The 9,807-nt window shown below is 38.2% G+C and overlaps 1 pseudogene; it reads left to right on the forward strand.

Moving 5' to 3' along the window:
- Positions 1–5,335: 5,335 nt before the first annotated feature.
- LOC101709005 (oxidative stress-induced growth inhibitor 2 pseudogene) lies at positions 5,336–7,139 on the forward strand (annotated as a pseudogene).
- Positions 7,140–9,807: the final 2,668 nt, after the last annotated feature.

The following is a 9,807-nucleotide window of genomic DNA, read 5'->3' on the forward strand; positions in this document are numbered from 1 at the left end:
ATTTATTTCACTTAAGAGTATGGCCTCAATGTGCGTCCATTTAACTATGACTCTAGTTTCTCATTCTTTATGGCTAAGTAGTACTCCATTTTATTAAAAAAAAAAACCCAAAAATCTTCTTTATCCAGTCTCCAGGGCATTGATGGGCAATTGGGCTGTTTCCAAGTTTTAGCTATTAAAAACTGTGCCACTATAAACGTGGGTGCACATATATTGCAGTGGTATGATGCTTTTAATTCTTTGGGGCAGATATCCAGCAGGGGAATAGCTGGGTCAAATGAGATCTCTAATCCTCATTCTTTGAGGTTTCTCCATACTGATTTCCACAGTACTCACACCAGTCTACACTCCCACCAGCAGTGGACAAGGGTTCTTTTTTTTCCCACAGCCTCGCCGGCATTTGTTATTGGTTGATTTCTTGATAGCAGCCATTCTTTCTGGAGTGAGATGAAATCTCAGTGTTCTTTTCATTTGCAACTCTCTAATGACCAGTGATGTTGAACATTTTTTCATATGTTTATTTGCTGTTTCTACTTCTTTGTCTGAGAAATGTCTATTCATTTCAGATGCCTATTTTTGAATTGGGTCTTTAAGTTTGGGAGGTCTGTGTTTTTTGTAAGTTCTTCGTATATTCTAGATAGTAGACCTTTGTCTGAGGAACAGCTGGTAATATTTTTTCCCACATTGTGGGTTGTCTCTACACACTGTTGTGGTTTCTTTTGCAGTGCCGAAGCTTTTTAATAAGATGAGATCTCACTTGTTGATTCTTTCTGCTAGTTCACATGAGACTGACATTTTGATCATCAAATCTTTTCCTATGCCAATGTCATCAAGAGTTCTACCTAACATATCTTCCAGCCAGTTTAGTGTTTCTATTTTAATATTTAGATCTTTTATCCATTTCAATTTTAGTTTAGTGCATGGTGAGAGATATAGGTCTAGTTTTAATCTTTGACAAGTTGAAATCCAATTTTTCCAGGACCGTTTATTAAAGAGGCTATCTGTCCTCCAGTGAGGGTGTTTGGCTCCTTTGTCAAAGATGAGGTGGCTGAGTGTGTCTGGAGTTGTTCCTGCATCTTCTAATCTGTTCCACAGATCCTCTGGTCTGTTTCTTTGCCAGTACTATGCTGTTTTTATCACAGTAGCTTTGTAGTATAGTTGCAATTTGGGGATTGTAATACCCCCTACCTTGTCTTTGTTGCTTAGAATTGCTTTTGCTATTCTGGGTCTCTTCTTATTCTAAATGAATTTTTGGATTGTTTTCTCCAGGTCTGTGAAGTATGCTGCTGGAATTTCAATTGGAATTGCATTGAATCTATATAGCAGTTTTGGGAGTATGGCCATTTTCACTATATTGGTTCTTTCTACACAGGATCAAGGGATATCTTTCCATTTTCTGATATCCTCTTGAATCTCTTTTTTCAGAGTGCTGTAGTTCACAGAGTAGAGGTCTTTGATTTCTTTTGTTAGGTTGATTTCTAGGTATTTCATTTTTTTGGGATGCTATTATGCAAGGAGTTGTTCCACCAGTTCATCTTTCAGTGAGTCTGTTGTTCCTCTACAGGAAGGCTATTGATTTTTGTATCCAGCTACTCTACCGAATTTGGTTATTAAGTCTAGAAGATTTTTGGTGGAGTTGTTGGGGTCTTCTTTATAGAGTATCATGTCATCTGCAAATAATGCCAGTTTAACTTCTTTGTTTCCTATCTATATTCCGTTTATTTCTTTCTCTTGTCTAATTGCTGTGGCTAATGTTTCCAGAACTATATTGAACAGGAGTGGTGACAGTGGATGTTCTTGTCTTGTGGTACAATTTAAATATACATAATGATCACATTCATCAAAGGGAATCTGTACCTGTGCATAGTATATCTTGATTCTTCTTTTTCTCCCAATCCACTCCCCTCCCTTCAACCCCCGCCCCCATTTACAAAAGCTTTGTTTTCTTTTTTCCCTTCTCTTCTCATTTTTTTCCATTTCTCTTCCTTCCCTCCTTCCCCCTTCACAGGTTCCTTTTCCTTTTGAACAGTTTCTTCCTATTTCATATTATCTATTATTCATACCCTTTCAGTTTCTCACACTGGAGAGACAATGTCATATTTACACATATGTGGCCAATTTATTTTACTTAAGAGTATAATCTCAAGTTGCACCCATTCAGCTAGAAATGTCTCAAGTTTGTCTTTCTTTATGACTGAGTAGTACGCCAGTGTATTTTTTAAAACCACATTTTTTTTATCCATTCATCAGTTGATGGGCCTTTGGGCTGATTCCAAGATTTAGCTATTATGAACTCTGTTGCTATAAACATTGGTGCACATATATCATTGTAATGTGATGCTTTTAATTCTTTGGTGAAGATACCCAGCAGGAGAATAGCTGGGTCAAATGAAACCTCTAATCCTAATCTTTTGAGGAATCTCCACACTGATTTCCAAAATGGTTGCACCTGTCTGCACTCCCACCAACAGTAGAAAAGGTTCCTTTTTCCGCATAGCTCCACCAGCATTTTTTGTTGGTTGATTTCTTGATAGCAGCCATTCTTTCTGGAGTGAGATGGAAACTCAACATTGGTTTAATTTGCATCTCTTGGATGATCAGTGATGTTGAACTTTTTTTTCATATATTTGTTTGGCATTTCTACATCTTCATCTGAGAAGTGTCTATTCATTTCAGATGCCCATTTTGGGTTGAATCTTTAGATTTAGGGTGTCTGATTTTTTCCAATTATTTGTACATTCTGGATAATAGTCCTTTATCTGAGGGGCTACGGGCTAATATTTTTCCCACTCTGATGGTTGTCTCTTCACTCTGTTGGTGATTACTTTTGTGATGCAAAAACTTTTAATAGGATGAGATCACAGTTCTTGATTCTTTGTACTTTTTCTGTGCATTTGGGTTTTGTTCATGAAGTCATTGCCTGCCTGTATGTTCTCAAGAGTTCTACCTACTCTCTCTTCTAGCAGATTCAGTGTTTCTGTTTTAATATTTAGATCTTTGATCCATTTTTTAGTTCAGTGCATAGTGAGAGAAATGGGTCTACTTGTAATCTTCAGCATGTACAAAGCCAGTTTTTTTCACCACTTATTGAAGAGGCCATCTTTCCTCCAGTAAACATGTTTTTCCCCTTTTGTCAAAGATAAGGTGGCTGAATATGTTTGGGGTTGTTTCCGCCTATTCTAGTCTGTTCCACTGATCCTCAGGTCTTTTTTATTTTGTTGCCAGTACCATGCTGTTTTTATCATGATTTTTCTGTAGTATAATTTCAATTCAGGGATTGTGATGCCCCCTGCCTTGCCTTTGTTGCCCAGAATTGTTTTTGCTATTCTAGGTTTCTTCTGGTTCCAAATAAATTTTAGGAATGTTTTCTCTAGTTTTGTGAGGTATGCTATTGGTATTTTGATCAGGATTGCATTAAATCTGTATAACAATTTTGGGAATATGGCCATTGTCACTGTGTTGGTTCTTCCTACCCAAGAGCAGGAGCTATCTTTCCATCTTCTGATATCCTCTTTGATCTCCTTTTTCAGAGTCCTATAATTTTCTATGCATAGGTCCTTTATTTCCTTTGTTAGATTAATTCCTAAGTATTTTATTGTTTGGATGCTATTGTGAAAGGTGTTGTTTCCTTAATTTCTTTTTCAGTGAGTTGGTTATTTGTGTACAGGAATGCTATAGATGTTTGAGTGTTGACCTTATATCCAGTTATGCTACTCAACTTGGTTATTACATCTAACAGTTTTTTAGTGTAGTTTTGTGGTCTTCTATGTAGAGAATTATGTCATCTGCAAATAATGATAGTTTAACTTCTTCCTTTCCTATCTTTTTTCCTTTTATTTCTTTCTCTTTTCTAATTGCTCTGGCTAATGTTTCCAGAACTATGTTGAACAGAAGTGGTGACAGTGGACATTCTTGTCTTGTTACTGATTTTAGTGTGAAAGTTTGAAAGCTTTCCATTTTTGACCATTTTAGTATTATGTTGGCTCTTGGTTTGTCATAGATGGCTTTTATCAGATTGAGGTAAAGACCATCTATTCCAATTTTTCTATAGGCTTTTATCATAAATGGGGCTTTTTATCATGAATGAGACTCATGAGTTGGACTTTGTCAAATGTTTTTTCTGTTTATTGAGATGATCATGTGATTTTTTTTGTCTTTGGCTCTATTGATGTGGTGTATTACATTTATTGATTTGCGTATGTTGAACCATCCCTGCATCCCTGCGATGAATCCAACTTGGCCATGCTGTATGATCTTCTTGATGATTTGTTGCATTCTGTTTGCTAGTATCTTGTTGAATATTTTTACATCTATGTTCATTAGGAAGATTGGCCTATAGTTTTCTTTTTTGGTTGGGTTCTTCTCTGGTTTTGGTATCAGGGTAGTATTTGTTTCCAGAAATGATTTTGGGAGTATTGCTTCCTTTTCTATTTCACTGAAGAGTTTGAAAATAATTGGCAGTAGATCATATCTAAATTTCTTGTAAAATCCTGGATGCTGTACCAAGGTCACGAGTTGCGCGGAACACGCAGAATCAGCCCGCTGCAGACAGGCAGGTCTTCCGACGCCGTACCAAGGTTGCGAGTCTCGTGGAACATGCTGAATCAGCCCGCTGCAGGCAGGTCTGCAGACACCGTACCAAGGTCATGAGTCACATGGAACACACCAATCAGCCCGCTGCAGACAGGCAGGTCTGCAGACGAAGTACCAAGGTTACAAGTTGCGCGGAATAGGCCAAATCAGCCTGTGCCCAGGCAGCAATCCACTGGACACCCCCTGCCCCCCTCCCCGGCCTCTTCTCTGTACAGCCACCTGGTTCCACACTACAAAGACACAGAGGACACCGGACCACCAGACCGCTGTACTGGGTAAGTTGGAGTCATCTTCACCTCCCATCAGTACTGGGACTATCTTCAGGGGAAGGGCAGCTGGAACGTGCAATACAACTCTGCAGAGTTCAACAGTACAGGAGGACAGGGAGCTCAACTTGGGACTTGCAGCCAGAAATCTGCCTGAATCTCATGGGTCTGCGACTAGCTTGCTGAGACTCATTGACTTATGAGCACACTGCTACCCACATTGTCTACTGTGACAGCAGAGACATACCCTGAAAGAGGCCCTTCATCTTCGTTGATATTTTTTATTCCCAAAATTAGTATTATTAGGAACTCCAGCACGACAGAGCTCTGGCACGGCGAGCCATGGCGGGGGCGTCCTGCGGACCCTGCAGCCTCCAGCAAGCGGGCGCCCGGGGCAGGCAGCCCTGTGGGGAGAGGCAGCGGCCGCAATAGCGCTGCGCCTCATGCCAGTGTGGTGCTGCCACTGCTCTCTGGCCGGCCATCTCAGTGCAATATTTTGATGATAATTTGGTGCGAAAAGTTAAAGTGATGCCATTAGTTGAAGAAACTTCTTTACTTGAAGATTTATCAGTGACTTTGCCTGTGGTGATAATAGGAAATGGACCCTCAGGAATAAGCCTTTCATACATGTTATCAGGCTACCGACCATATTTATCATCAGAAGCAATACACCCAAATGCAATCTTGCATAGTAAATTAGAAGAAGCAAGACATCTCTCCACTGTTGATCAGGACTTGGAATACCTGTCTGAGGGCCTTGAGGGCCGATCATCCAATCCAGTTGCAGTACTTTTTGATACACTTTTTCATCCAGATGCTGACTTTGGGTATGACTGTCCATCCATTTTGCTTTGGAAATTAGAACAACATCATTATATCCCTCACTTAGTTCTTGATAAAGGTCCACCTGGTGGGGCTTGGCATAATATGGAAGGCTCCATATTGACAATCAGCTTTGGAAATTGGATGGAGCTACCTGGACTGAAATTTAAAGATTGGGTGTCTAGCAAACGAAGGGACCTAAAAGGGGATCGAGTTATGCCAGAGGAAATAGCTCGCTACTATAAACATTATGTAAAAGTCATGGAACTTCAGAAGAATTTCAGAGAAAATACTTACATAACCTCTGTATCAAGACTGTACAGAGATCAAGATGACAGTGATGGTCAAGACAGAGATATTTCAACAGAACATTTACAGATTGAGAAGTCAAAATTTGTCAAGAGAAACTGGGAAATCAGAGGTTATCAGCAAATAGCAGATGTTCTCATGTTCCCTTTTGCCTCTTTGCTGAAAATGTAGCTCTAGCAACTGGAACATTGGATTCTCCAGCCCATCTGGAAATCGAAGGGGAAGATTTTCCTTTTGTGTTTCACTCAATGTCTGAATTTGGAGCTGCTGTAAGCAAAGGAAAATTGCATGGCAAAGTGGATCCAGTGTTAATTGTAGGTTCTGGGCTTACTGCAGCTGATGCAGTACTATGTGCTTATAACAATAATATTCCTGTGATCCGTGTATTTCGCAGGTGAGTAACTGATGCAAGCTTAATTTTCAAAGAGCTTCCCAAAAAGCTCTATCCCGAATATCATAAAGTCTATCTATGATGTGTACTCAGTCATATTCTACAGACTCAAATGTTTCATTTGATTATACCAGTTTTCCTGAGCACCATGTGCTTTCCTTTAAGTCGGACATGAAATGTGTTCTTCAAAGTGTCTCTGGATTGAAGAAAATATTTAAACTGTCTGCAGCAGTAGTATTGATAGGTTCTCATCCTAATCTGTCTTTTCTGAAAGAACAAGGATGTTACCTCAGCCATAACTCAAGCCAGCCAATCACATGTAAGAATAATCCTGTGGAAATAGATGCATATACCTATGAATGTGTTAAAGAAGTCAACCCTTTTGTATTGGGTCCTCTGGTTGGAGACAATTTTGTTCAATTTTTAAAGGGAGGAGCATTAGGTGTTACATGCTGTTTAGCTATAAGACAGAAGAAAAAGCCGCATTTATTTGTTGAAAGAGGAGGAGGAGATGGAATAGCTTAAAGGAAGTTCACAAGTAATTTAAATGGACAGTTTACTAAAGATTTTTAATAGTTGTTTTGCAGTGTACTGGCTTGAATTTTCTGGACTTCTATTAACTGGAGGAGGGCCTCAAGCTATAATAACTTCATTTTTTATGGTTATCAGAACTTAGTGTCCTGATTTATATTGTAATGTATCAAAAGTGTCACTGTCAAACAAATAGAAACACTGCCAACTTGGCCAACTTGGTATACTTAAAGGTTTCTCTTAACTAAAGCATCTTTTTCTTCCAGGTCATTTTTTGTGATCATTTTTTGTTATTTTTATTTTTTATTCTAAAATAGTGCAATGTGAAATCAATAAAAACCATAGTTATTATGTAAGGCAGAAATTGTCCTTACACATTAGGCCACCTTGCTTCTCAAAAAATGACCCTAAGGACTAGCAGCATCAGCTTCATCTGTAGCTTGTTAGAAGTGTAGGCACTCTGTGGGCCCCACAAAATAATCAGAAACTGCATTTTTAAAAGATCCCTCAGGGGTAGGTTTATGTATTAAAGTTTCAGAGACATGCTGATCTAAATGATAATGGGTTATAAAGTATGCTGGGGTGGGATAAGGGTAGGCATTTTCAACTCAGGTTTTATTTATTTTGAAATTATCACTTGTATAAATCTAATTTATTACCAAATATGATGGTCTTTTAAAAATACTTTTATTGTTGAAACCTTGACAGGTACTTCATATTCGTGACTTCCAATAATTTAAACATTCCAATAATGTTGTTATATACTGTGACATCCAAGAACCCACCAAGATGTTTTTCAGAGGTTTACTCTCCCTTAATCATCATAACATCTAATTAATCTGATTTGCAGTTCAATACGTTGTAGATGAAACTACTAATCACTGTGTGAATATTGAGTTAATGTCACTGAAACTAAGATTTGGGCATGGAAAGTATTTCTAAAATTGTAACCCTGTTTGGGTATTGTCAGAATTAGAGCTTAATGTGGAATGTCAAATTAAAATTTTCTTTTCCAAAAAAAAAATAGTATTATTAGTTTTTTCTCTCTCTTTTCTTTTGCTCCTCTTATCTTTAATTTTTTTCCTACTCTTTGCAAATATTTGTTTTTCTCTCCTTTTTTCTTTTCTTCTTTCTTTTCTCTTTCCTTTCTCTCTCTCTTACACTCACTCTCTTGCTCTCCCACATTGTTCATCTTCACTTTTTGTCCCTGTTTTGGTCCTCATTTGGAGTTCTTCTTTATTTTCCTATTATTCTCTTTTCCCTTCTCACCTGTGTCCTCTGACCACACTGCTAACCTTCCCCTATCTTTCTTCCCATCTGTCCCTTCCTCTGTAATCCCTTCTAACTCCCCATCCCAAAGGGTAAAGTTGTTATATTGAAGAGTTTATTCACTATATGTTGGGTTGGTCCTCAATCTTGATTTAATTCACACAGCTAAAGGTGATAGATTAATAACTACCACAAAATGTCACATTCAAGGATGTACTTGATGCAGTGCTGCTGCTGAGTGTATCACTTGGGCTAAGGTGTTGGTATTGATCTAGTCAATGAACCTTCCTAGTATAAGGAAAATGAGATAGCCTTAGAGTCATTAGAGACTCCAAACTGAAAGACCAGCTATATCTGGAAGACACTTCTGAGAAGCAATCATTCCATAAGGGTTCTAATTACAAGCAACAAAGATACCTACTATAAGCAATTTCAAACTATCAATCCAGGAGTTAAAGCAAGGACAGTACCAAAAACAAAACTGAGAAGACATTTAAGCAAGGCACAAACTCAGACTTCCACCCCACCAAGGGTGAATCCTGGGGGAAATGAGATGGAAAAGTCCCATAACCAACCACCTGGATACCCTGAACTGATAGCACAGGAAGTAATGAAACAGATGAATGAGGCTCTAGAAAAATTCAAAGCAGAAATAATCTCCCAGATATCTACAAATATGGTGAGCAGAGTGAAAGACATGATTAGAGGATCTAGAACAGAAACAGATAAAAAAATAGATGAGCTCAGAAACATGCTGGAAGCCATGAATACCCAGCATAAGAAAGAAATGGAAACCATGATCGCCCAACATAAGAAAGAAATGGAATCCATGAAACAGATTCAAACAGATATTCAGGAGGTAAAAAACTCCATTGAAAGTATCCACAGCAGATTAAAGGAATCTGAAGATAAAATATCAGATAGAGAAGACAGGATCATGGTTAGAGACCATGAAAATAGAGATTTCTTAAAAATAGTAAGGGACGACGAGAAATCAATCCAACAACTGCTAGACGATGCAAAGAAGAATAACATAAGACTGATAGGAGTCCATGAAAAAACAGGAGAAAGCACAACTGACATAAAAAAACCTGTTCACAGAAGTAATAGTGGAAAACTTTCCAGACAGAGGTAGAGAATTGGACATACAGATAAGTGAGGCATATCGAACTCCAACTAGCCATAATCAAAAAAAATCTACATCTAGACATATAAGAGTCAAGATCCCAGAAACCCAACAGAAAAACAAAATCCTACAAGCAGTTAGAGAAAAGAAACAAATCACCTACAAAGGAAAGCCCATCAGAATCACAGCAGACTTCTCAACACAAACCCTCAAATCAAGGAGAGCCTGGAGTGAAGTATTTCAAGCCCTAAAAGAAAATAACTTCCAACCTAAACTGTTGTATCCTGCAAAATTATCTTTCAAAATTGATGGTGAAATTAGATACTTCCACGACAAAGAACACCTGAGAAATTTCATGAACTCTAAACCAGCACTACAAGCAATTCTAAACAATATCCTAGAAAAAAAGCAATGAAGACCACAACTCCATGAGGCCCAACAGAGGGAAGCCACCAGGCAAGGTAAGACACTAAAGGGAAAGGTGGAAAAAATAAGAAATA

The sequence above is a fragment of the Heterocephalus glaber genome, unplaced genomic scaffold (assembly GCF_053883595.1).
Source record: "Heterocephalus glaber isolate CG9 unplaced genomic scaffold, H.glaber_assembly_v1.0 deba00001454, whole genome shotgun sequence".
In the NCBI taxonomy this organism is placed as follows: domain Eukaryota; kingdom Metazoa; phylum Chordata; class Mammalia; order Rodentia; family Bathyergidae; genus Heterocephalus; species Heterocephalus glaber.